The sequence below is a fragment of the Corvus hawaiiensis genome, chromosome 12 (genome assembly GCF_020740725.1).
Source record: "Corvus hawaiiensis isolate bCorHaw1 chromosome 12, bCorHaw1.pri.cur, whole genome shotgun sequence".
In the NCBI taxonomy this organism is placed as follows: Eukaryota; Metazoa; Chordata; class Aves; order Passeriformes; family Corvidae; genus Corvus; species Corvus hawaiiensis.
Window position 1 is genome coordinate 11,246,352 of NC_063224.1, and position 27,586 is coordinate 11,273,937.

Genomic DNA, 27,586 nt, shown 5'->3' on the forward strand with positions numbered 1-27,586 from the left:
TCAAAATGATCTAGCATGATCTAGCAATGATTTGTTTAACATTTTTGTGGATTTGGAAAATAAATCTATTTCCTAGTTAGACAAAATGTCATTCTTGTTGGATGCAAAATTATTCCCTATGTATTCAAGCAGCAAGAACTGCAGTGTCCTTGAAAAACCATTGGAAGAAATGAGGTCTTTCCATTACTAAAACAACAACAAAAAATCAATCAGAAGTTTCTTTTTCTTGAAGAACTGTTATCATCCAGTGGTTATTTTGATTACCTACTCATAAGCATGAATACCTACAGTAGGTGATAGTCTTTGACTTCAATGATAATGAAAAACAGAAAATGTTCTACCATATATAGGGTAATTTTCCCAGAGAAGGAAGAGACACCAATCAGTGTCTGATTCCAAACACAAAGTACACGAACAATAAAGAAAACACAGCAAACTTAAGAAAACATCAGAAAATCTTTAGAGAAAATCTTTCTACATTTTGAAAACATTCCTTAACCTTTTTTCCTCTGTAATAAGCAGTTATTTTAGTATACCAAAATCAGACCCATTTGGAAACTTTCCAATAGGTTGGTATTGTCAGTGGTATAATTTGCATCTTAGATGAAATGCACAAATATGGATCTATTTATAGAACAGAGCCACTTGTGTATCAGCATGCAGTAGATATAACCTGAGCAACAATATATATTGGCAGGCCTATCTATAGTAAAGGCAAACAAGTCAGTGTAACTTATAATTTATTTTAGAATGGAATTTACAGTGATTGACTTAAAGTCTGTAGTAACAGAGCTTTTTGCAGACGTTTGGGAAAATTACAGGATTATATTTCCACCCACAATATCAGACAGATACGATAGGGGCCTGTAACAGAGGCCCTGTACAGCTGTTGATGGATCCTACAACAGCATGTGTTGTGAGGAGCACTGAGTTCTGGAGCTTTGGTGAATCTCTCCTCAGTATCTTCTTTTTGAGCTGGCCTGTTCAGGAAGAGCACAGAACCTGGCTGTTAGGAAGCCTGTAAGTGTGAGACAGGCTGTTTGACCATTTTCATCCTTCTCTGGAGGACAGTCTCCCTACTGCAGGGAGGTGGGAGGAAGATTTTCTACTAATGGTGAGTTTTGTTTTAAAATCAACATACAGAAGGGCTTTGGGGAAAGTTGACAAGAACTTCTAAGATGCTACAAATGAAAATACTTTTTGTGTTTCACTTCCACTGAAGTAAACGTGAAGTCCAAATTCTATCAGGCCCATAACCTTGATTCTTGCACTTGGTTCATTGTAAATTTTGGGGGACTTTGGCAAGTTGTATGGGTAACAGAAAAAACAGAGCACAGAAGGATGTAGAGCAAAGAGATTAAGCTCTAAGAATTAGTTCATAGTGAAGAGGGCAACAGATTGGGTTGACAATCCAACAGATTTCTTGCTTCCTCCCAACAGAAACAATCCTTGAAAAGGTCCCAAATAAAAGCATCTGTGATGTTGGTGAGAGGAAGGCTTTTATTCAAATAAGAGTTTAAATTATTTAGGCATTTACTGGAAGCTTCCCTCTCTCTTTATGCTTGCCATGTGAGGAAGTGAGGCCTTAGAATTAATAACTACTCCTGACTGTTCTGCTGTATTTAAGCTAATTCCTACACATTGGTTCCCGTCATCTGGGAGGAAGCAGAAAGGACTGGAAATCTTTTCATAACTTTTCCCACTTCTGCTGAGGCACATTGAGGAAAATCCCTGTAACCACAGACCACCAGGGTGCAGCCTGGCTGCTGCAGGAACACATGGTGAAGGAGAAAGCAGAGGTAGGACCTGAGAGATTTAAGAGCTGTGTCTACCCTGGAGTAACTTAAGTGGCTGCAAAGGATTTGGTGATTTTTAAGTGCCTGCAAGGATTATGGGCTCCTTGTTGGGCTTGCTGTATAGTCGGTAGGGAAAGGGAGCAAAAATATGGGTCTGGGAGTGAGGAATTTATGTGGGAGTTATCCTGGGAGACAAAGAATGAGAGAAAATAAGATGAGGACATGAAAAGGAAAATGGAGAGAGAAGTTAACATTGTAAAGAAGTGGGTGTCCTATACAAAATGAGCTCTCCCACTGAGCTTCTCCTCAGCATCTGTAACAGGCCTGGGTTTGGATGCAAAGGGGGGGGATGGCCCAGGTGGGGATTCTGGAGGGATGCAGGGGGATGATGTGAGTATGGTTTTGTCTTTGTTCATTTGCCTGTTTCAGTATTGAGCCTAATTTCTTGAAGGTTTTATATTAGAGAAAAAGGAAGTTTCCATAAATGTCTGCAGCATTTTTGCCTTGGAAGAACACTTGTCAGGATTTCACTAGCAACAAGTCCATCACATAGAGGTTATTTTGTACAAAGGGAAGATGCAGGACACAACTGAACTTCACAGTCTGTTTGATTGTCCCTCCAGGATGACCCTCCTTAGCCACGTCATCTACTGTCCATTTGAAATCGAACTCTGGATACAAGTGCGTAGGCAAATGAACTGGAAGTTGAGTCCTGGCACACAGCTCATGAAAGAGACAGACAGACAGACTCACACAGACAAAAAAACATTAGGGGGAGACAGAGGGTGGTGGGAAGCAGCTGTTTGATTTCACCTGGAATTCAGTCCTGTCAAAACACAGTAACAAAACAGCATGATGCTTCTCAGACTTAGGTTAAAAGACCAAAAAACCCCAACAAAATAACAAAATAGAACAAAACAAACAAACACAAACCCAAAAAACTAAACCAACCAAACAAAAAAACAAAACCAAAAACAAGCAAGAAGAACAAACAAACAAAACAAAACCCACCACACAGTAATTTGTAAAATGTCAGAAATTACGGGATCATGAGGTAATCTCAAGTAATCTGTTGTGGTAAAATATCTGGTCTGGTTTTTTTACTATGCTTTTTATGATTAATTTTTCTTGTAAAGAAGTACTGTTGATGCCAGTTACACACATGCTCTCTGAGTATTAACATGAAAATTTAAGTTCATTTTGGGAACTGCTGGAGGGTGGATGTTATTCACATCTTGTAATCCTTGTTTATGTTATGCTTTGTCTATTAAGTAAAGTAGCTTCAGTGCACGAAGTGAAATGGGAGATTTATATTATAAGATGGGGTTATGTTCAAAGCTGCATCACTGAGAAAAACAAGTATTTAGTTCATTTTCTTTGGGTTTAAAGCCAGACAAGACGTTCATTGTAAGTTATTCTGACTCCTTAACAAAGGCTCTTGAATTTAGTTACCTGCCTGAATTACTGAAGGATCTCAGGCCACTTTAGGAGAAAGGTCTGCAGTCACTTTCTCACTTTGTTACTGCAGTTTGACATCCAGTGTATTTTACTTTCAAGCTTGAAGCTTAAATGGGGCGTGACGGTTTGTCTGATTTGGTTCCCATTATTTGACATCCTTCACTTGAAACCATGGTTCTACCCAAATTTACTAAAAACTCACCCGAGGCCTGACCACTTCATTATGTGACCCTCATGGCAGGACTAGCCCTAGTTTTGTGGGTTTATTACAAGTGTTATTGTTCTACTTGACTAGGTTTGCTGTAAAAATATTTTAAGTGCTACTCTACTGTTTCCTTACTTTCAGCAATCTGATCATTTAAAAAATTAAATTTGAAAGGGAAATCAGTTGTATATTAAATGATATAAATTATATAATATTTTAATTAAAAATTATAGTTGTATAATATAGTGAGGCACGTTTGGAAAATCCTATTTTATGTCTGACTATTTTTTCCTTTGCTAGCATGCCTCATTTAGCATTTGCTGTTAGGGGAAATGCATGGCAAAACTTTCATTTTTCATCTGATTCTAACTTGATGCACAATATAGAACACCAGTTTATCCTTAAATATTAATTCATTGTTTAACACAATCTCATTATGCATGCTAAAATCACTAATAAGTATTTTGCTATTTATGTCAACTTCTATATTAGTCCATGTTCTGATTTTTAGGGTGTTAAATTACTGCTTTTAAAAATTGCTTATTCAGGAAAGAATTATTTATCAAAATGTAAGTGTGGAAAAATAATCTTTTTGAGATTGATCTCTCAAAAATCCTTTGACAGCAAACTAGAGGAGTATAGTTGTCCTTCTCTTTCATTTCTCAACAGCTTTGAGACTGTAGTTTGTTATTTTATCTTTCAGCATTTTTTTAGTATATGCACCAGATATTTTCTCAGCACATTGCCTGGAGAAGAAAATGGGAATTTAAAAATGAAACCTTCCATTTTACAGAATTGATATAGACCACACAGTAAACTTAGGTATGTGCCAAAAGTATCCACTTCATATCATGATATCATAGATCAGAATGAACAAAGTACCACTTGTGGATGAAAGTTGCCCCCTACTGTCTGATGTGACATTTGCATACAAAATTGTAATTCACAACTTTTTGAGGTTAATTTATCTACTGTTTCTTTAAAGAACATGTTTTAATTCTACATTTTAGAATTTCATGTGGACATATGGTGCATAGAAGATCAGATGTTACAGGAAGAAAATGAGCTGAAAGACTGCACTAGTGAAAGCCTGGTTCTAGAATTTGCTAACAAAAAAGTTATTGAGATAATGATTAGTGTTTCATTTGTAATTTTGAGGGACTCTCTATCCATGCTAGTATTATGAACCTTTAAAGCATATTTGTTTAAAATATTAATTTTCAGAGTGTACTTAGTTGCTGCAGACTACCCCTTTGTAAGTTCTTATTTCAATTATACAGTAATTGCAGAATATCATTTCATAATGTACCAGGCAACACATGGTTAATTTGATAAATTTTTTTTTGTTCAAATAGTTGTAGACATTAGGAAGCAAATAAACAAGCTTTAAAGTTTTTAAAAATCTTTTCTGAATACTGTAAATTCCCTTTTTGTTTATCCCTTAAATAGTAGTAGTTAGTACAGCTTAACTACCTATGGATGCTTTCTGAGAGTTTGTCAGCAGTGCAGATTAGCAGGTCAGAAATTCTTACAGGCACAAATAATTTAAGGACCAAGAAGAAATTAATCACAAATGCCAAACCTCTGGCAAGCTTGTAAAGCATTGTCCCAGTCACAATGTAAGTATGTGTCCCTACTTATACTGCAAAAATGGCACTTGAAAACAGCTACAGTGGTAACAAAGCAATTGCCAACGTTTATGCTTTCAAATTATGTCTGTCAGAACAATTTGCATGTACAGATCTTAAATGATTCAGTAACAAATGCCAAACATAACTTTGCAGCAGATGACAACTAGTATCACATTGATATTATTAACATTTTTTGCATTGTTATTATTAAGTGTTAGATACCATTGTTGTTGGATGCTTTCATGAAATACAGGTTTTTTCAAATACAATCTTTGGATTGCAATTTCTGACAAGGAACCCTTAAGTGTTTTACAAACTGCGCAGCACATAGAAATTACTTTGAAAAGACAAACAGAAAAAAAACCTTTGTTGAGGCAGTTGGTGAAAGTTGAGGAATGGCAAACTGGCAACACAACCGTACAAGGACTGAGATTGCAGAGCTAATGGTCTGTTTTTGAAGGCACATACTCTTCCCTCTCAGTCCCAGTACCTGTTGCTCCTGTTGGTACTACTTAACTTCTGTAGAAAACCCATTTCTCTTTTTGAGGATTTATTGGTGCTGTCAGGGAGATGTCAACCAGGAGGCAGCTTCTCCTTGGATGTTGCACTAAATGTTAAGCTTTGTATGCCTACAGGGGACAACAGGAGAAGCTTAAGGAACAGAAATCCATGGAGGCTTACTAAATGCTTAGAAGTATTAGAAGACACTTGTGGCTCAGAAATGCCCCGAGCTGAAAAAGGATAGAAGGTGAGAGAATGTTAGGAGGATGTATTAAAAATTCTTTCCCTGCTGTTGTTATTTAGGCACTCTTACTGACTTAACAATATCAGAACCTGAAATTAAGCCCTGTCCTGTTTGTTAGGCTTCATTGCTCAAAAGAACTTTTCAACTGTACATACTGCATTCTGCATAGTCCTGTTTAAGACAGCAGTACAGCACTTTTAAACTGGAAAAAGAGCAAAAATAAATTAGGGACTGACATTAGGAAAGCTGAAGCACAATACAGGTCATGTATTCTAAAAGCTCAGGTTCTTTTTTCTGGAATTCCTTGCAGTCTATAGGTCATGAACTGTACACAGTTTTCAGTTTGGGGTCACAGTGGGACTTAACTATTCTGCAACCCAGTAATCAAATTATTACCCTGTGGTTTGCTGACTTGCCACTCTCACTGTCCTTTAGCCACTATTATCATTTCAAGAATTTCGTGTTACTGCATATGCTTTGAAGTTTTTAGTATATGTGAAAATATATACTTGAACAAGCAACCACTGTGTTGCACAAGTTTGAACTTCCTCTCATCCAAACTGATGTGGCCCCAAAATTTTCAGTTTAGCAAGGTTTCACTGTGTCCCAAACACACAGCGTAAATTTATCTGTGTTAAATTTAAAAACAAAAAGAAAAACGATCATATTTATAAAGATCCACAGACAGGGTCAGACCAAGTAACAGATCTGATTCAGTATTTCTGAAAGACTATAGAGTGATCAATCTAAAAAGCAGGCGTCCTGCAGTACTGCAGATGTCTTTCTCAGAGAAAGAAGGATAAAAAGAAGAAAGTATTTTAATCCTAGAGACCAGATATTTGAAGAGAATTTTTTTCCGAATTCCAGGGTTTTGTTTTTTGATACTTCCTGTTGGAGTTTAGATTTTTTCATATGTGCAAATGTTGAGTCACTCTTTAATTTTGCTTTTATATTGTCACCTTTACATCAAATGTTATTGAATTCATTGCTCTCCTTGTGACACCAGCATCATTACCAGCATGTTTTATCCTGTCTTTATCTACCACGTTCCTGTTGATCAAAGTGACCAGAAGTGAAACCCTCTCATTAGTTTTGTACATCACTCTGTACTTGACATGATAAGTTGTATAAATTTAGAAGCGTGTACTAATATGCAGTATAAATGTAAATGTGATATAGAATATTGACTGCTGTATTTTCACCCTGTAGATTTTCAACCTTAACATATGCCTTAGCTGCTATAGCACAGAAGCCGACTAAATTCTTCTATGGATTGTGCCTTGGATCAGCAGAAAAGCAACGAGAGAAATATTACACTGGGCAATCTGAAGTATCTCAGAGAAAAGGCTGACTTTTCTTTTCAAATGTATGGAAAGGCAAAAATCCATCTGTCAGAGTAATAACAAGGTCCTGTTTGAAGAAAAAAAATTTCTAGTAGTGTCAATACATTTACTGTAGTTTCCCATTAAACCTTGTTGCAATTTATTTTCTTCTTCACTAGATGCAACATATTTAACTGAAAAGTAGTTGCAATAATGTGAAGTTTTCTGGAAAGTCATGAATACCTTATGTGTGTGGAAATGTGTTCAGTTGCCTGTTGCTCCACAGCCATTAATCTGATGAATAAAGAGTTTGCACATGGGTTCACTCAGAGAGTTAACATCTGATTTTACGTGGAAGTATTTGAAAGAAAAAGTACAGCATAGCCTGAAGCCTGTTAGATTTTTAGAGATTTATTTAATGCAGTTTCTTGCTTTGGTTCCTATTGTCTACTTAGAAAAGAATGTTGTTTTGAAATTTAAAATGAAATAAGGGGAAACAATTCAAACAGCATTTCTACTGGACAAAAAAAAATCCTTTACTTCAAACACATACAAAACCTGTCAGTTTTCGTTACTCATCTGTTGTTCTACTATTTCATTATCATCTACATTAAATCAGATGATTCCCCACCTTTACACTGGTGCTTTGGAGATAAAATAAAGGGGCAGGAAATATCTTCATTTATCAACCTGAAATAATATCAGCATTTGTACTGAGATAATATTTCTGTCAATAATTCATTTTTAGAACTAAGAACCAATAGAATTAGTAGTTATTGTTTCTCTCTGTGGAGATGAACGTTTGATGTAGGAACTACTAGTCTTAAGTTATAGGGCAATACTGAATCTCATCTTGATCTAAAAGGGATTCTAGTTTCCTGGTGAATTCAGGAAATCTTCAAACATAACATGTGTCCCTGTTTGCTGCTTCTGTTACTGTTTTTAATTTGTTGACTCTGGGATGTTGTTACTTAGAGTTGGAGAGAATGCAAAATAAGTGAGGCATCTGCATTAATTAGCTGAATAAGTTGAATGACCTGTTATTAATAAGATTGTAAACACTTGGCACCTGACAGCTTCCTCATTGTTTACCTATTACAGTGTACTGGGTGTGGATGATTAGAATAATACTCGATTGGAATTTCCCCTGCTTCTTCCTGTAAAGTTTTCTAGTTACATTGAAGAGACTTAGGACTTGAAGTAACTCTCATGCAGTCAGAAATTGCATTGCTTTGACAAAGAATTGTTGTTGTGTTCATCTTGTGTACTTCACTTTAAAAGCAAGACCAGGTGCACCACTTGAAAATACTTCTGTTTTCTCCAAATTGCTTGTTTAAGATTGGTAGGGGAAAGGCCTTTACCTCTGAGCTGCAGCCACATATTACAGTGCAATCTTTTATAAGATGACGTCTCCAAAAGCAAGTTACTCCAAATGGGTCATCATCGAATTCACGTGAGATTACTCCTATTGTATTTCTTTACCTGGTGTCTGAGAGATATAACTATAGGTTCATATGCTCAGTATATATATTTTTAAATGGAATATTGACACCTATCAGCTGCTTGAGAATGGTTCTGCTCTCTTGACTGATAGGAAAATATGCTGTTCACAGATCATATCCTGTTCTATTATGAATTAAATTTATTTAAACTTGGCTTTCCAGAAGAAGTCAAATGCTCTTGAATGGATAAAACCAGTGTATTTAAGGAGCATTTTCATGAAGTAAATTCTTTAACACATTAATGTATATTGTCCAGAACAATAGAGGCATATATGCCCTAGAGTTAATGCATGGATGTGTGTGGCAGATGCAAGGCCTGCATATGGATGTTAAAATCCACATCAAGGCTTGTATCAACTCAGCATGATACAGCAATTGAGAATGGCTGTTTGTAGAGCTCTGGTCAGCATTAGCAAAAAAAAAAAAAAAAAAAAAAAAAAAGCAGGGTTTGCATTCCACAGTGGTGTTGTAAGTCAGCCTCTGTAAACCTTCCTTCATGTGGGTGCACATCATTCTTCAGGCACATCCTTGGTTTAGACTAAGTCTGACTCACATCAGTAATGTGTTAATCTGACAGCTAATCTTGCTAAAAAAATGGATTAACTACTATGTTCACGACAGAAAGTATCTATCAAAAGGCATCATTTTGCTTTTCAAATGCTCTGTTCCAGTGGGCTCCTCCTTTGTTCGAGGGGACAATCTGCTCATCCAAAATGGTTTATACTTGCTTCTGCTTCTTGAAGAAAGTATGTCTGCTTATTGCCATTTAACCTCAGAAAACTTTTTGAGAGTTTTTTCCCTGATAATTTGTCTTGACATTTTCATATAATCAAAGTTAGCTATCTTGCCCACAAAACTGTTGAGTATGCAAAACCATCTGTGAACCATGCCCTGCAGTTAAACACTTCCCAAATTAGGATTGGCAGCTTCTGTTTTGTTTTGTTGTTTATTTTTTCCCCAATAAACAAAAATGCTTGTGTCCTTAAAGAGAGGATGGATTTCTGATTAACTGAAAATTACTAGCTTTGTCTGTAATTAAATGTGAAAATAATTTAATCTTACTTTCAGAAGACAATAACTTCTGCAGTACATTCCTCCTAATGGGGTCTGAAGTAAAGTGTCAAGAGCCTCACAAAACACATTGTAAAGTAGGAATGGGGTAAAGGTTCATTCCACCTGCTTTAGTGATACTAAAACTAGCCTTGTGGACCTAATTGAAATATATAAAAAAGGAGTTTAGAACAGAAAGTTGAAAACAATACTGAGGTAGAGTATTCACCTTTTATTCTTGGAGACATCAGTATGGATAACTGCAAACAGTCAGCCAAAAGAATGAATAGAATTAAAAAGATTTAATTGACACCCAAAGATTTGTCTTCGTGACTAACATTCAAAAGTTCTGTCTTCTAGAGCTATTAAAAAAAAGAAGAGGTTTTTGAGGTGTTTCATATGGATAATTATAAAACTCAGAATCCTTTATCCATAGTATTGGAGGTAGCTATTGCAGTACTTTTATTTTATTGCAGCTGCTTCTGTTGCAGTAGTTTCTGAAGTGAAAACAAATCCCAATTATTTATTTTTTATCTTTACCCATAAATACTGCAGTGTATTGGTTTGCATTTTGATTATCAGAAGCTTTCTTGCACAAGGCTGTGCACTCCCATGTGTTTGGAAATTTGCTTAAGTATTCACTGCCACACAGGGTTTTGCTTCTTCAAGAGTGATCAGATATTACTTTGACTGTGTGTGGAAATGTGCAGTAAATCTGTGATGGATTTTTCCATATGTCTTGCATAAAATCCAAAAGTGGTTATCTAATGTAAGCCAGAACACCAGAAAACAAATTATACTGTCATATATTAAAAAAGGCCTTAGCAGAGTTATGAAATAAATAAATAACATGTTGATTTTAATAAAAACTAATTGATATAACTGTTTTTGTTAGAGGATTATTTTACTCAGCTAATTAATTTCTTGAAATAGGAGATGCTCTTGTTACACCTAATTATGTACTGTATTTGCTGCAGGGTTTAAAAGCTGCAGATAAATGATTCAGTCTGGAGGTCAAGAGGTATCCAAAGATGCTGCAGGTAAATCCTTACTTTCTGTATGTGATCCGTGTTGTGAAGCAGAAGCTCAAATAACTGCTCAGAAACACTGGAGCTCTAAGGGGAGTTCTCTGAACTATGTTGTGCTGGTTTAAATATATTGATTCTGTCACCATAGGACAGATCTAACCTATTTTCTTCACTTTCTCTCTGCTCATTTCTGTATTTATCTTTATAAAGAGTGAGAGTTAAATAGATCTCTCAATGTTAAACAGTATGTACTTCTATTAGACAGTATTGTATAAGTGATTATAGATTAAAACAATAAATAGCTCACACAGGAATTTACTGGGCATCTTTTGGACAGGTTAGCTTTTAAAAGCAACTTAATTTTATTTTAATCAAGTAGAATCTGAAAAATTGTACTTAAATAGAACACATAGACATCTTTGATATTTCATACAATATAGCTTGGAGCACAGTTCAGCATCTGGATAGACTAAATTTAATATCATTCGTCTGTACAGGCTGCTTTTCCTTGAGTTTTAAAAAAAAATATATGTAAAAATTACCAGATACCTCTGTCTTATGATTGAATAAAGAAATCAAAGAAGCTGAGGAGGGTTATTATCAGTCATTTAGGCAAATTTTATGAGTGATGAGGAAATAACTTTTAGCTCCTTGGTTCAAAAACAACCAAAAAAAATCATCTCCCTATAGACAATTTTGTCTTTTATAAATGACTACAAAATATTTGGTTCCAAAATAAAGCAAAATAACAAAATTAAGCTGCAAATCTGTATAGTACATTTAAGTACTTAAGTACACTTTTAGTCCAAGTCCAACTGAAAGAAACAATTTATAATTAATCAGATATTTCATATTCATTGTCTGAGAATCTATTAGTATGCAATAAACCTAGATATTCCCAAGAGCTTTTAATAGTAACATAACATGTTAATTTAATCAGCAAATAATTTTCAGTCTGAAAATCATCTTCATGGCAGTTACTGATATTAAATATACAATTTATATGAAATGCATAGCAAGTGTAATTGACCCAACTAAACACTAGTTTGAATTCTAGTTTATATTCAACTTTTGTGTCTGTATTCAGTGTATGTGTATTGAACCTGGAAGTACTGCCTCGTTCAAATTGAGATACCAGTCCCATCGTTATGTAACGTAACATGACCTGATAATTGCACAACTTTACTGCACAATTAGAAATTTACTTTCATGAACATGTGCTAAAAAAATTTTGTTTTGATGATTCTGCATGTAGAATTGTGAGTTTCACACATGCTTACCAGAAGTTAACCTCATTCTCAAACTCATGTACCCATTCATTTCACATAACTTAAGGGATATAAAATATTTGCAATCAATAGCTGTCTTTTAAATCACCTGTGGTTCACATGTGCTTGGGTGTTGGTCAAGCAGCTGTGCCATGTGAGTATAGAAGGCAGTGCATGGGCTCGTAATTACCTTAAGCTGTGAACTTTAAGAGGGAGTGAAGTGACCCAGTCCCATCCCACAGTGCAGCACAGGGTCCCCAGATATGCTTTCTACCTGTGACTGTGCTGGTCCTTCCTTTTTCTCTCTCAGACTCTCAAGAGTGACCTTTGGCCATGTGAACTGTTTGATGTGCAGCTTTTAGAACCAGTGAGATTTGCCAACCATGCTATGAAATTAAGGTTTTCACTAGCTTTTAAAAATAAAATAATAAAGAAGTAGTAGTATTCTAAAACTGTTTGTGATTGTTACAGCTCTCAATTTGCAGTCCTAGATGCCAAATACCAATCCAATACCAACAGTCCTTGCATATATATTTAACTTCCAGAACATTTGTGATACCAATTGTTTCTTAAAGCTTGAAACAGACAAAGTATCTTGAGAACTATGAAAAAATGTATTTTTTTAAATATTTCTGCTTATTTGTTTTGTGGAAGTTTTTGTTTGTTTTGCTGCAAGGAATCAAGAAATACTTTGTTTTTTGAACAAGTGAGTTATAGGAAGGAAAGGTTTAATTATAATGATGAACCCTGTATTGCTAGCCGCAGTAATAACTGTAGACATATTTTACTCCTATAAATAGCTCCTCTTTTATCTAACATCTTTCAGTCAGATGGTGCTGAGACACCTCCTTCTTCACCAAGAAACTCACAGTCATATTTCAGCAGTATGTTTTATATGTAATACAATAAAATCCTCAAAATGTGCTGTTGCCTTGCCTTATAGTACAGTAGCATAAAATTATGAAAGGAATAATGGGTGCAGGGGATGAATAAGACTAGTCAGGTTTGGATTTCATTTTCTAAATGAATTCAGCTGGTCTGACAACCCTAGAGGTGCCCTTAAGCAGAGAAATTGTTAGAGAAGGTTAGATTAGGTGATAATTGCAGGACAGAATAAAAGTTGAACAACTGCTTTTCTTTCTTTCTGGATTTTTGAGGAGAGCTGAATCAGTTTGGCATATTGAGAAACCAGAAAAACAGTGGGCCTCTCATATTGTTTGTTCAGAAAATTAAAATCTCAATAAGTAAAAATGCTGGAAAGCCTCAATATATTCTATGAAATTCCAAACTTATATTGCTGAGAGGGTATTTACTTATGTTAGGGCTCCATCTACAGTCATGAGGAAGCAAATCTTACTATGGATGGCAGCGATCTCAGCTTCTGGAGCACTGATTCACTATGTTTACCATAATAAACTCTCCTTTTATTTGGGTCAGCATACTTCAGGCTGATTTGCAGCCACAGTTAAAGTATCTGATCTCTAATTATTTCCACTAAAGCAGCAGGCAAGGTTACATTGACTATAAATGCCAGTATTCTGGTAGGGGTGGCTTAAATTTCAAGTAATTTTATTATCAAAAGGTTAACAGGCGCAGAGAATGTCATCATATAATCCCACTTGCACATTCCATTTTTAAAATAGTTAGGATTTTTGCCTCCTCACCATTTCAGTTTGAGAGGCTCTTCAAGAACATCATTCCTCAGATGATGAGCATCATTCCAGTACTGACAATCTAAGTGTATTTAAGGGGCTTCTTGTATCCTTTTGATTTTAAGCCACTATTGACCTTGAGTTAAAATAGATTGGATGTAATCCTCAGCCTCGATTTCCAATAACTAAATAACTGAAATAGTTCTCTCATATTTGGTACTTTTTGCCATCAACATATGAATTGGAATTTGACATTTCTTTGGAACAGTCAAGCAGAATTGAAGACAGCCACTTGTGAGGAAGGTGGAAGCTGAGCAACCTGTAAGTGCAAGTGTGTTTATTTTGTTACTATGCCTCTATGTTAATCTATTGAATAATTAATCTTATGTAAGTGAAAACAAGCGAAAAACCACCAAAATCATATTCTTCATTAATAAAACAAATAGAAGGAGGTATTTTATTAGGAAAAATATTTAAATATCAAAAATAGCAATAAAAAGGGCTAAATAGGGGACAGTACAAAGCATTGACAGTTACTGGAAGTCTCATGCTTAAGCAAATAGACACATGAAGTGGATGGGACAAAGCTTCGAGGTACAAAGGTCACTCTTCCATTTTTTATATAAAATTAATCTGTACTAATGACAGTTTAGCTACCACTTCGTAATAGTAGCTAAGAAAGGCATTTGCTTGAGCATGACCAAGCATGTTTAAAAATCTAAAAGTAGTGTTGTTAAAAAATGGGACAGCTGTGTAGTAACAAACATTAATACTGAACTTTCTAATTAGAAAAGGAAGAATAAGTAATTGAAGTAATGGATAAACAAAAGATTACTTAGGGTTTTTTTAAAAATTAGTAACTTTTTTTAAAGCAGCACATAAAAAATACAGTTCTCAGTTTTCTTCTAAAATAAAGTTCACACAAAGTGAATTCTTTCTTGACGTCCCTTTGCAGCAGTTCTCCAAGCAGTTGCAAAAGTCTCAGCAGTAGCTGTCTACTGAGGGCAAATTTCAGTTCTTACTGCCAGTACCTCAAAGGCAGTGAGGTGCACGACCTTTCTGTTTACTGGAGGGCAGTGCACAGCAAGAGAATGCTCAGTGATCATGTGGAGCAGGTGATGGCACCGTCTGGTAACCTGTATGTCAAAACTACTCTTTGCTAATTTTCCTGGGGATATGAGACCGGAATGGGTGTGCATCTGTTTCCTTACTGCTTGTGAGAAGTAGGAAATAGAAAGGAAAGAAACAAGAACTGCAAAATGATAATGAGCAGCTCTAGCAGATGCTGCAATAGGGAAGTATTGTAAAGGAAAGAGTGATGGATGTTGGCGCAAAAATATTTCTCTAGACTACTTTCATTGCAGTGCTCCACCCTTAAATGAGGAACAGAAGACTTATTAAAGAAACTATTCAATTGAAAATCAGGACTAGTGCTCCAAATCAACAAGACCAAGCTAATGTCAGTTTGAAAATACGGGAGAAACGCTTCTTTCTCAGTTATCTCAGCATTCACCAGTAGGGGGAAGGGAAATATCTTTGCAACTTGGAGAGGCATAAAGACCACCGCTGTTCAACTGAAGAAAAATCTTGCAGTACTGGATGTTTGGTGAACTACAGGAAGTTCTGTAAAATAATTCTGAAGGGGTTTTCGGTTGGGTTTTGGGGTTATTTTTAAACTCATGAGCACTGTGGCAGGTTTCTCCTGCTTCTCTGGAGTGGATTTATAAAAAAAGATGACAGCAAATAGAAGAAAAGGTGGAAGACAAGAAAGAGCCTACTTGCAGAGAAGGACAAAGTCTCTGGTCATTTAAAGTGATGGGTTTTTGTTGTTCTGTTATTGTTGTGTCACCACATTTTACAGCTTATAGGACATTGTTGTCCTCTTTTTTTTCCCAGGCTACCTAAAATGTATTTTGAAGCATGGAAAATTTTGATGAGCAGAAACCAATACATTTATAAACACAGTAACCTTACAGTATGAATTTAAAATTCAATCTGAAGAAATGTGAGTAGATTTTAAAACAAGTAAATTGTTGAAGAGAACAACAAGTAAGCAAGTAAATCAGTGAACAGAAATTTTCACAATGAAAAGAAAGCTGAGGCTGTCCAAAACTTGCCAAATCTTTGGATACTTACATATGTTCAGAGTTTTTAGGCCTCCTATTACAAAAAGTTCATCTGTAGGTTGGCCAGAACAGCAAAACCACTACATAAGTTTGGTACAGAAAGGAAACCATTTCAGTGATCAGCATTGTGTGATTTAGCATTTTGAGAGTCAAAGAGGCTCTTGTGATTGCTCCTGTTTTAGGCTGTGTGTTTCAAACCCCCTTTCATATTGTGCACAGCTGCTAACACTTACAGTTTGGGGGTAGTGTTGACACAGGAACACAAAGGGGTTGAGATATTACTAACTTATTACCAGGGTGGGAGGTGAAGGGGAGGACACATGGGGGTAGGAGTTTTCCAAAGCAAAATCACTGCAAGACTAACTCGTGACTACGGCTAAGGAGTATTTTCTTCATTGCAAATTTATGATCAGGGTAAACCATGCCTCTCATTCAATGGTTCTGTAGATTCAGGTATTCTCAGGGAAACTTGCCAGGCTGTTGCAAATCTGCCACACTTCGCCACAAACTAGAGCACAATCATGGCAATGCTACTTTTGCGTTCATGTAGAATTTGGATCGCTATTTGCAAGTATTTCCATAGACAAGAATGAGTGAACTTGGTATTAAAAAAAAAAAAAAAAGCCTTTTCTATTCTAAACCCATGAGTTGCTGAAACTGGAAGTAGAATGTTGAAATTTGTGCTGCCTATGAATCCACAGTTGTTAAACTGTTTGCTTGGAAGAAGTTTTTTGAGCTATAACAATAAAAGATCAATGTGAAATATGAAGTATTCTACAGGAGATGAAAACCAGTTGATGATGACCAGGATAGGGCACTGTTGTGCAGATGAATAGGGTTGGAATGCCAGGTCACAGGGTGTACAGAAACATGAACAGGATGTGGCCCCTCTGAGTGTGGGCTCATTTTAATTATGCTGATTATGCCTCTCCAGTGATGGGTACCTGTAACAACAGACTGTACTTAATTTGGGGGAGATAAAGAGATAACATGATTTTTAAGCTGCTGGATGCAGGAACTTTGGCATTTTGCTCATTATGCTTGGACCTGGGAGAGGTTCTCATAGCCTTGCAACTCTGGACATTTTCACCAAATAGCCCATAAGAAAGCAAGGTGAAGCTTGTTGCACTTGGGCTGAGGTTAAAGACTTATATTGTTTTAGTAAGTTTTTCAGGCTCTCCAGTCTGTAGAGAAAGACAGGTTATTTGCAAAATGACTCAGATCGGGAATTTAACCAAACCCTGAAAGACCACCTTTTCAGTGGAATCATTTGTTAGAGAGAGGAAATCTAGAGAGCTTAGACATAACCTTTGCAAATACCCTCACGGGATTTCATGCAGTGTTTGGTAGTGACCTGAAAAACTACTATTCTCATGGATGAAGTTCCTAAAAAGGAAAGAAAATAATCTGGTTTATTTGTAAAACCTGCAGATAAAAATCATGTTTATTTCTGCAAGAATTAAAGCACACCAGCAGGTAAGGACTCTTAGCTGTACTCTTTACAATGCTTCCAAGCATGACTTGATAATCCTAGGAGAAAGAAAAGCAGAACTCCTTTGAGGAGTCCAATAAAATGCTGATACATACATATAGAAAATAATGGGTGGGATACATTGGGTCCCAAGACTTTATTTGGAGTTGTTCATAAGGAATACATGATGTGATAACAATGATTTCAGTAAAATTGCCTCAATATAATGATTGTATGATGTGCTGACTAACAAAGACTTTGAAGCAAGAAGAAAAGGAACAATTTCCATCTGTTCAAAACTGTTGAACATTCTTTATAAATACAGGATTAAAGGAAAAAAACACCTGATTTCAGCATCTGTTTCTTTTCAAATGGAAACAAATGGAGGTTAGTAAACTTTTGGTTGTTGGAGTGGTGTTGGTGGGGGTTTTTTGCTTGTGTGTTTTCAAACCAGGTAAAAAATGGGGCAATAGTATGTCCAATAGTAACAACTTGGAATTATGCTCATAGAGAAAGAATTTGAATTCCTATCCAAAATATGTGTTTTCCTGTAAAAGTCAGAAGATGTGAAAAGAACCTCAAAGCTTCAGAGCTAAAGAAATGTTGTACAAAATGAACATGTTGGTGTTCCTCAACTGGCAAAGTGAGTTGCCTGTAATCTCCAGGTTGTTCTTACACTGTGTGACAGTCACTGCATTGAGCTGCAGTTTCACCTGATCACTATGATACAGGTGAGCTCTTCACAAATCCTTTCTCCTCAAGCTTTATTTCTATGAAAATTCTATATACCATAAACTGTTGTTAATATTTAGCTTGTGGTAACTGTGATGTTAATGCTAAACTATGCCACTAAATTAGTTAATTTTACTGCTCACTGAAAATTGAGAGGTTGGAGTTGAAAAAGTAGGAAAACTTTTTTTACTTGATGTATCTTGCTGATTTCAATCACCATCAGGATCCCCACTTTAATCAGCATGATTCAAAACAGTTTATGTTGCCACTATCAGAGAGAAAACCATCCATCTGAAGATGTTTAAGGCCTTGACATGTAAAGTGTTTGACTGGACTTTCTCTCCATTCTGCAAAGCATCCAGGGACATGCTGCTGTATAAATGGATTCATAAAAGTCTCGTGAGCAAGGTCAGTCCTTGACTTTGTCTCTTCTTTCATTTCTTCTCATGCCTTCTCTGTTGTCATGAAGTGCTAACCTGTCAAGTTCAATCCAAGTTGTTTGCAGCTTAGATGTTTACTAGATAAGCTCTATTTGCCCTTATTGGCTTTTGTCCTCTGCAAGGAAATAAAACACTCAGAAACAGAGAGAGGTGGGGAAACACACACTTGCTTTAAAGCATTGCAGGGCAAAAGCTTTATGATGTGGAGAATTCAACCAGAATTAAAGTAGTTACATGTTTGAGCTTAATATTGTTACTTTGGATTTATATTGATGCCATAGTGGAAGCATAATTTTAGCATTCATGTGTACTTCTCACTCATTTCCAGGCAAGTGAATTACAGACAGCAGTTTGATTGTAATTGATCTTTTCTGGTTAAATGTATATACAGAAAATAAAGGAGACAAAGGTTTATTAATTGCTGAAACCACAAGCCATTTGTATCTGCAGCAGATATAGATACAATGTAAAATGTATACATTTTCAACCATGCTTATCAGCAAACAGAAGTTCTGATTTTAATAATACATATTCTATCTGGTTTGTTTTGTGGTTGGTTTTTAGTTGGCTTGAGTGTATTAGCCAGCATAACCTGCCTAAATGATAGTTGTATGTGGTAGAGTGGAAAGGAGCTAATATTTTAATTGAGTAAACATCAAAGATGCTTATTTATATTGCTCTGAAGGGATGAGAGTGGCAGAAAGAGGATCACACTAATGAAAGACAAGAAACTTGGTAATGGTGAGATGGGTAAAGTTGTAAGTTAACTTCACACATGGCATTAGGGAGTCCCCACTGCTTCAGGGTTTTTAAAACTATCCCAAATATGATGCATGTTCTCAAGCATAATCTGGGAGAGACAAGGCTGAACAATGACTGATGAAAGCTCCTACCCTATCTCAGTACTTAATATCCACAGTATGACCCGTAATAATCAGTGATATTAACGATTTCAAGCATCTGTGACAACTTCTTAAAAATCTCTGCTGTGATTCAAAAGATACAACTTTATTGCTTTTTACATGTGACAAATCAATGGGAGTAGTTGTAATATGCCCTTAACTTTCTAGAGATTCATTTGTGTACTCCTAGAAAAAGTCAGTATTGAGTTTTAGGGCATGAACACAGGAAGAGATGCTGCTGTACACTAAGAAGGTGTGTGAATGGTCTTAGTTCTTGGCAAATGGAGGTAATCAGACTACAGTACCCCACTGGGGCCTAACTGAGATGTGGTAACTACTCTTATGTAAGTTCACATCCAAGTTTACTAAGTGGTGATTTTCTTGTGCAAGGATCTAGTTTTCATTGCTGTAGTCCATCTAAGCAGATCAGTTGTGTTAAATAGTTATTTTTGACAATTGTTATTTTTTAACTTGGAATAACTTGTTTTTTAAAAGTACAAATGTTTTGCTTAGTAGTAAAATTTTACATTTGTATTGTCAAATTTGTATTTCAGTACAAGGCATAGGGTTTTTTTTTAATTATGCTGTGTGCTATCAAGCATTGCCACTGAGTAGAATGATAGCTTTAGAAGTATTTGACTTTTTCTGTACTTTTGCAGTTGCATATTTAGTGAGGTCTGACATTATCTATCTGACAATTTTGCATCTTCATTTTGATAGTCATTGTACAATTAATAAGGAACCATGATAAGCCCAGTAAGTTGCACTGAAGCTGTACAAAGCTTTAACTGCCATTTTTCATGAGAAAGCTTAGCTATAAAATATAATATGACTTGCCTGAAGCCACACAGCAGCAAGTCTTTAAGATAGCCAGAGCGGATTTGGATTTATTCTTTCTATCTTTTGTTTTAAATATAAGATATATTTCTTCTTCCAAATAAGGTGAGACATGTAGGGAGAAATTATCATGGTTGTATACCCCAGAAAGAAATAGACTATGCAGTAGTGTACATTAGCAGATATGTTTGCACTTGCAAGTTAAGATCAGTCATCAAAAATTTCATCTTAAATGAAAATTTTAATAAGTATGTGCATTTGAACAACTATACAGCTTTATTATCCAAACTGTGGCTTTCTCTAAAAATGCATAAATATGCATCTACTTGAAGGATTTCTAATATTACTGTATTAAAATTCTTATTATCAATAAAAAAAAAAATCTGTGGAGCAACAAATGATTTTTCCATACGCAAAAGTCTTTAGTAATGTGTGGTCTAAAAATGAGACATTTCCAAATAAAATTGAGCTATGCAGAAGAAATTGAGGAAAAAATCCTTAAGGTGACTTTTAAATGAAAATGAAATGTCTTTTAGTAAGTTTCAGAGGTACAATATTACAGACTAGTAGAATTGTATCTCATTAATTTCAAACATAGACTTTATGTGAGGCTATTTGATTATAATTTGATTATCTGACCCTGTAATTAAAGTTTATTGCCAATTTCAAAGCTTATGTGTAAAATGAACTGGTTTTCTTCAAAGCAATATACAATCCATTGGACCCATTGACTTCTAGTTTTGCATTTAAATCGAAAAGTCTGTTATAACATGACAAACAGGTTCCGTTTTTGATCATTAATCCTGCTAAGCAATATTCATAAATTCAATTTTGAATCAGTTGGAATACTTTTCTTTTATTAGTTTCTGTGTTATTAAATGAGATTGTTTCTGACTAATATATTTCTGGACTCAAACTGTAGCTCCAAGCTGTTATTCAAATCAAATAACATGCCCCTTACTTGTGCCTAGCACTAATAAATGCCAACTTGTGATACATTTGCTGGAGACTGTCACGAATATTAAAGGAGGCAATAATGCCACTAATGTCTCATAAGTAAGCTTATTTTTCTAAAGGGCTGAAATCAGTCATCCTGCTGAGTGGGGCAAAGGGGGAAGAGCCTTTAAGACTTAAAGCCTAAAGCATTATTTTACTCAGCTAAACATTATTATTGAGGAGGTAAATGACCAAGAAATTACCACTGCAGAGGATGAAAAATACAACATGTAACTTCTGGTGCCACCCTGAGCAACAGAAATGCAGCCACTGGCTAAGCATATGCTGGGCTTAGTAGGCTTGCGTGTTCATTGCTTTGGAGGCATGTTTTCCTCCATCTGAGGGTTTGAGTTAAAGGAAGACAAAAAAATTCAACACCCTTTTACTGTTATTGTCAACCACCTACTTCAGTTCTTTTGAGATATTACTGGTAATAGTTAGGGGGTTTTGGTACAGAACACAAGTTTAATATGTTGACATGGAATTATCTAAACAGGATTTACTTGTCTAAGTTGTCATCCCACAATCTGGACAATTCGTGAAGGAGTTTATTGGGTGGAGCAGGGAGAATGACTGTGGCTGAGAAACATAGCATGGATCCTACCTGTATCCCAGATGAATACAAGGGCAATGCTGAGATTCAGACACAATTCCTTTACCTGTTTAGATTTCTCCTGTCTCAAAATACTCCCTTTTTTTTTTCTGGAGGTTGAATACTGGTAATGAGTGTCCATTCTAGGACTCTATGTACTTTTTAATGAAACTTCGAGCCATGTATTTATCCCTTTGTTTCTCTAGATTTTTCCCAAATATTTACAATTTAATTTTCCAAAGAGGTAGTTGTGGTTTATATTTTCTGCAGTTGAGTTCTTAGCTTTTCTACTTTATCAAAAGTTCTGTGTAACAACCTTGTATTTTCTTTTCAAAAATAATAATATAGAAAAATCTCATGCCTATTGAAGTTCAAAAGTGTCAGTATCACAGAATGTACCAAAATAAATGATAGGTTCTAGGAGAGCCACTAATGTATTTGGTTATGGTTTAGGGGTTTTTCTTTAAATGATGATTCTTACATTAAAGGTATTTTAATTGGGAAGGATGAAAGCATTGAGAGAAAACCTGGTTTGTTTTATGATTGCCTTTAGTTGTACGAACTGTTCTGTGCTGTGCAGGGTGTACTCCAATTGCATTTGGTTTACAAATGGTTTGTGACCTCTGTATTAGCTGTTTCAGCAAGGGGCTCTTCCTTATGGCCATCACTGGGATTTTGCAGCCCAGCTGGAATGGCTGTGCTGCTCTCAGGTTTGTTCTGCCTGCAGCCATACCACCTTTCCTCGAGCAGAGATCCTGTCACAGTTCATAAGCTCACAGGTCACATGGGATGAGGGAAGAATGGGATACCCAGAAGGCGACATCACTTTACCCCCCAAGCTAATGGGGAAGCCCTGACCCAGCACTTCCCTTTTTCTTCCAGTTTTTCATGGGAAACAGAAACTAATCATGACTTATCATCATTAGTGATATTACTGAACTCTCTGGAGCTGAGGTGGGGCTACAGTTCACAGAACAGATGAACAATACTTGCCTAAAGTGTAATTTAACTGGTTTTTGTTTAGTGTTTTTATTGTAATCCTAAATCGTTGCCTACTTTAACAAATACTGTGATCCTCCCCACAGAGGGATTCGTGTCAATGCCTCCTTTAATATCTCATTATTTCTGAAGTGCAGTGGAAGATTTTGTTTGATTGCTTCTATGTTATTTTTTCAACGACAATTTTTTTGTTATTATAGACATAATTCTTAGTTCTCACAATGAATATAGCAAGGTGACAGACTGTCATAATAATGCAGATTATGACTGATAGCATGTGATCCTAAGCTTGGATAGTATGATGCATAAATGACTTGAGATGTATTTATATTTCCATCTTCTTGGATCAGGATTAGTCCACAAACTGTGAGTGAGAACAGTCTCAGCCTGCATGGTAAGAAAGGCCATTCAAAAATGACTTTGGTATCTAATTATCTTATCTACATAACAGTAGCCAAGTTCTCCCATCTACTGTTAGAACTCTGTCATATGCTGCTTTGATATTACCAGAGAAACTAAATCCAGGCCAGGATCAGTTCAACATGTAGCTTTCTCTAACAACAATTCAGCACTTCTTTTCTCACTACACTTTCCTTCAGACTTTTTTATTAAAATTATTTTGGATGCAACCTAGTACAGTCAATTTTATTAACAGCAATAGCAAAGGCCAATAATAGTGCACTGATTGCTTGGGATTCTCAGTAAGCTTTGTAAGAATTCCAGAACAATCAAAGTTTTTGCCTAAATAAAATATTAAGGATCTGGGGCCAGATACATTGGCAAGTTGTGGTTGGCTTTTGCTGTACATTTATTGAGATGTGCAGGGATCTGCACTTTTTATCTCTAGAGCCATGAATTAGATGTATAGCAAATAACATTTTGGTTTAGCCTTCAACTGCTCATATCCTCCAGGTTTTCTGGAAGAGTAGACATTTGAAATTACATTTAGCACATGCCTACTCTTCAATACGTACATAAATATTTCCCTAACTAATTGAGGGAATAGTAAGAGTGAAAATTAACACTAGTGTTTTCTTAAGGTAAGTCTCTAGTTATAATTACGTCTTAAGCAAATGAGTTTAATTTAAAAAAAAAAAAAAAAAAAAAGGACTCTCCAAAAATGTGTTTGACGTTTATTAAAAACTTAATTAGGCTTGGCATGACTATTTAAACATTGCATAGGTTGCAATTCTGGTTTGAAGTATTATTTTAGGGAAAAATTATAATAGTGGTTATTATTACATCTGGTTATCTCCCTGAAAATAATTAAGAAATTAGAAAATAAATGTAAAATGTTTTTCATGTTTGTATTTTAGCTTTGTAAATATTTCTTTTCCAGTCCTGGAAAATTTTTCTTCCTGATAGATTTTGTGCTAAAATAGTATGATAGATAAGATTTTAATGATACAAAGAAAGTGAAGTCAGTGAACACTACTGGCTGCACTCTTCAAGGACTTGAGTCTCTCAGATAATGGTCTAAATTTTGTCTTCTGTTTGGTTGATTGAATTTCTTTCTTTTCTTTCCTTCCAGGAGGGTCAACCTTACTACACTTTAGAATCAATTCTGGCTCCACAAAAGCAAGCAATGAAGACTGTATCCCCAAAGGACTGCCTTACACTTGCACACCACTAAAAGCAGGCTTGCAAAGTGAGTCAACTTTTTAAACAGCCCAGGAATCATGACGAGGTTAATGTCTGGTTTTGCTTAATTTACATACTTGCCTATTCATACTCATTTTGCATAGAATATTCAGACATATGATTTTTTGAAATAAAATTTAATTGTTTCCTCACAGTGAACAGATTTGTGTTTCCTTCTGCAAAATGTTCAACTTTCCACTATAATCACAGACATTCTTCATTTTTTTTTAGGGGATCATAATATTTTTACATAGAAGTAAGACTTATATAGAATTCATTCATCCTCTTGGTCCTATTTTTCTGATTGTAAAAACTTTGGGAACTTTTCCTTTCTAAATTTTCAGAAAAATTGGAGTGTTGTGTGTGCATTACTTAAATCTTCAATTGAAGATGTACACACCCAGCATTTCACTGACAATGTTAAAGATGCCTGGAGGTTAAGGAGGGACATGTGCAGATCCAGCCATATACTAAAAGTAGAAGGTGCTTCACCACTCTGAACAAATGGGGTTCTATTTGAAGTGTGATAGAAGTAACAAAATATAAATACAACAGCCTTCAATTTTATACTAATTTGGTTTTTTGCAAAGATTGACAAAACCTTGAAAATGTGTAGTACTCCAGCTTAATATCTTTCCACATTGGGGTGGCAATAGGAGAACATATTAGTATGATGTTTTAATAAATTTCCATGCCTTAATATTCTATAATAACTTTAAGTATTTTTTTGGCATACAATTAGCAGCATCTCAGTAAAATGAGCAAAAATAACACTGTGTTCTCAAATCCACTCTCTGTAGTCTCAACAAACATCACTGTGTCAGTTAACTTTGAATACGTAATTACTATTTTTGTTTCTAATGGCTTTAGGTACTAAATTGTCTTTTATAAGATCTCTTTCTCTAAAAAGAAATTGTGCATTTTAGAACGTAACATGCACTGTTTTGGAAGTGACAGCAGGGATATGACTATAATTTACACCAGAAGGCTCACAAGTACTTTAGGATAACTCCTGAAATTGTTTTATGTAGTTAATATTTAGTTTAAATATAAAATAATTTACTTCATATTTAAGACTTAAACTCTAAAAATTAATTTCATTGTAAAATCTCAGACTTTATTCTATAGGAAAAGTTTAGTTTTAGGATTAAATGGTTTAGACTTACTTAATGGTTCAACTGACTTACTTAGATACTTGTTTAACTGCTTTGTGGTAAAAAATGCTGCATGTCAGGGATTAGGTTTTGAAGATGATCAAGCTGTGGTAACCAGAGTATTTACTTTCATATTTAAAGACCAGAGGGCATCAAACTGGATGCTAATTTGAAGAATATCAGGCACTCTGAAATTGTCTAGGTTGTGATATTTCTTAAACATATTTATCAAAAAGAAAAAAAAGTTAAAAATTATATTCAAAGTATTAAAAAAGCCCCAAACCCAGAAGTAACAATGTTAAAAATTAGGAAAATTCTTACGCTGACAGTTTTTTCCTGGTGTGTAGATAGTATTGTCTATTTTTTTTTTGCATTTTACTTCAAACCAGTGAAAATCCCTCAACTGTATGAAATTTGATTCTGATTTTCATATGAACAAAAAATTACTAATTAATTTCCCATAACTGGACTAGGTTGGTAGAGTAACATGTTTTACTGAATGCTTTAGTTCCTTTTTGTAGAAATAAGGTCATCTGATGCTTTTAAACAATAAATTATAACATTTGTGTAAGTAATTTTTTTACTGTAACATATGGATTATAAAACAAATTATAACAAATACTACAGCAAGTGGATTTGGTACTTAATATTTTATTCTACTTTTTTTTTTTTTTTTTTTTTTTTTCTCAGTTCATACCCCTTGGACGGCTCACTGGAGCTGGAGGGCTCACATCCTGGAAAATGTAAGTAAGTTACAGAGACTTTAAGTCTTTTTTATCAAGCTTCAGTTATTCTGAGCATGTCAGCTCTTGAATGCTGAAGTTTACTTGCACAGTTAAAGCACAGCACAAGAATCAGCTCAGGCTGTGCAGAACCTTGCAAAGCTGGTCTCTTTGGAATATGTCCAAATAGATATTCAAATCAGTATTACAACATAAATCAAAAATGCTTGCCACATTTTACAGTGTACTTCATAAGACAAGAACATTTTCTCTCAGTTATGATTCTTTTTCAAAGAGTGGAAATCTTCAACTTGATGGTACTTGATGGCAGAAGAATGTTCACTGAAGTGTGGCATAACGCTGTAGCTTGTTACATTCAAATTTAAAGTAATAAAAAATATGAAGGAGTGGAGGAAAGAGAACTATTTATCACATGGTTTATCCACTAAAACAATTTCAACTTGTAAGCCCAAATTTATTCATGATGTTAGTGCCACCGCAGCACCGGAGATTTTATCCCCACTGCTTTTCTTCCATGGTTGTTGCTGTCAAAGCTTCCCAGTCACCTTGGTTAAATCATTCCATGTGCCAAAAGTAATTATCCAAAGTTCCATGCTGCCTGAAATGATGTGAAACTTTGGACTGTGTGCAGCTATGATGTCATAAGACAGTCATTAATGTGAGAGTGGCTTACCTGGAGGCCTGAAGGCCCATGCCAATGAATCACATTCCCATATGAAAGGTATTGATTTAATCATTCTGATGGCAGGCCTGTCAGAAATGTAATTGTCCACTGGAAGTACAAATGTGTAAATGGACATCCCAGCAGAAGGCAGCAATCTTTCTAAGTAACATTTTACATTTATTCAGATCATTCCACTTGTTTTCCTCCTCCTTGTGCGCCCAGCCCAAGTCTGCTATTGATATAAAGGTTGAAGCTCAGGCAGCTTAACTGTTATGTGGAATGACCTTTACTTTTAATATTAATATATTATTGTAAAGTCTATGAGACTCATAAATGCAATTTTAGAATTCATATGAAATGCCATGTGCTGAACCTATTGCAACTTTTCCTCTAGTCCTGTGGCAGGTTGCAAACTATGCGAATTAATATGCATCATATTCTTTCCCCTTTATTTACTTAGAGAGGTTTGCAGAGCAACTTTATCAAGAGTAACATTATCAAGAGCTTTCCTGCAAGCTTCTTTATCATATTCACATCCGTGTCTGCTCGACACTTGTCACTGTCAATCAAATCGCAATAATACGCAGATGATTTGCTCATTTGGTTTAATAAAATCTCTCTGCTTATTTGCA

At 35.4% G+C, this 27,586-nt stretch overlaps 3 long non-coding RNA genes across 3 annotated transcripts; all 3 read left to right on the forward strand.

Moving 5' to 3' along the window:
• The first annotated feature begins 4,209 nt into the window (after positions 1-4,209).
• Positions 4,210-7,217, forward strand: LOC125331971. Its single transcript, XR_007206309.1, has 3 exons — positions 4,210-4,281; positions 5,726-5,838; positions 7,045-7,217. It is a non-coding gene; the product is annotated as an uncharacterized LOC125331971 (long non-coding RNA).
• Positions 7,218-10,685: 3,468 nt separating this feature from the next.
• On the forward strand, positions 10,686-15,628 carry LOC125332029. The gene is made up of 3 exons (XR_007206352.1): positions 10,686-10,749; positions 13,926-13,978; positions 15,554-15,628. It is a non-coding gene; the product is annotated as an uncharacterized LOC125332029 (long non-coding RNA).
• Positions 15,629-18,278: 2,650 nt separating this feature from the next.
• Positions 18,279-26,290, forward strand: LOC125331883. Its single transcript, XR_007206253.1, has 3 exons — positions 18,279-18,394; positions 24,284-24,400; positions 26,238-26,290. It is a non-coding gene; the product is annotated as an uncharacterized LOC125331883 (long non-coding RNA).
• Positions 26,291-27,586: the final 1,296 nt, after the last annotated feature.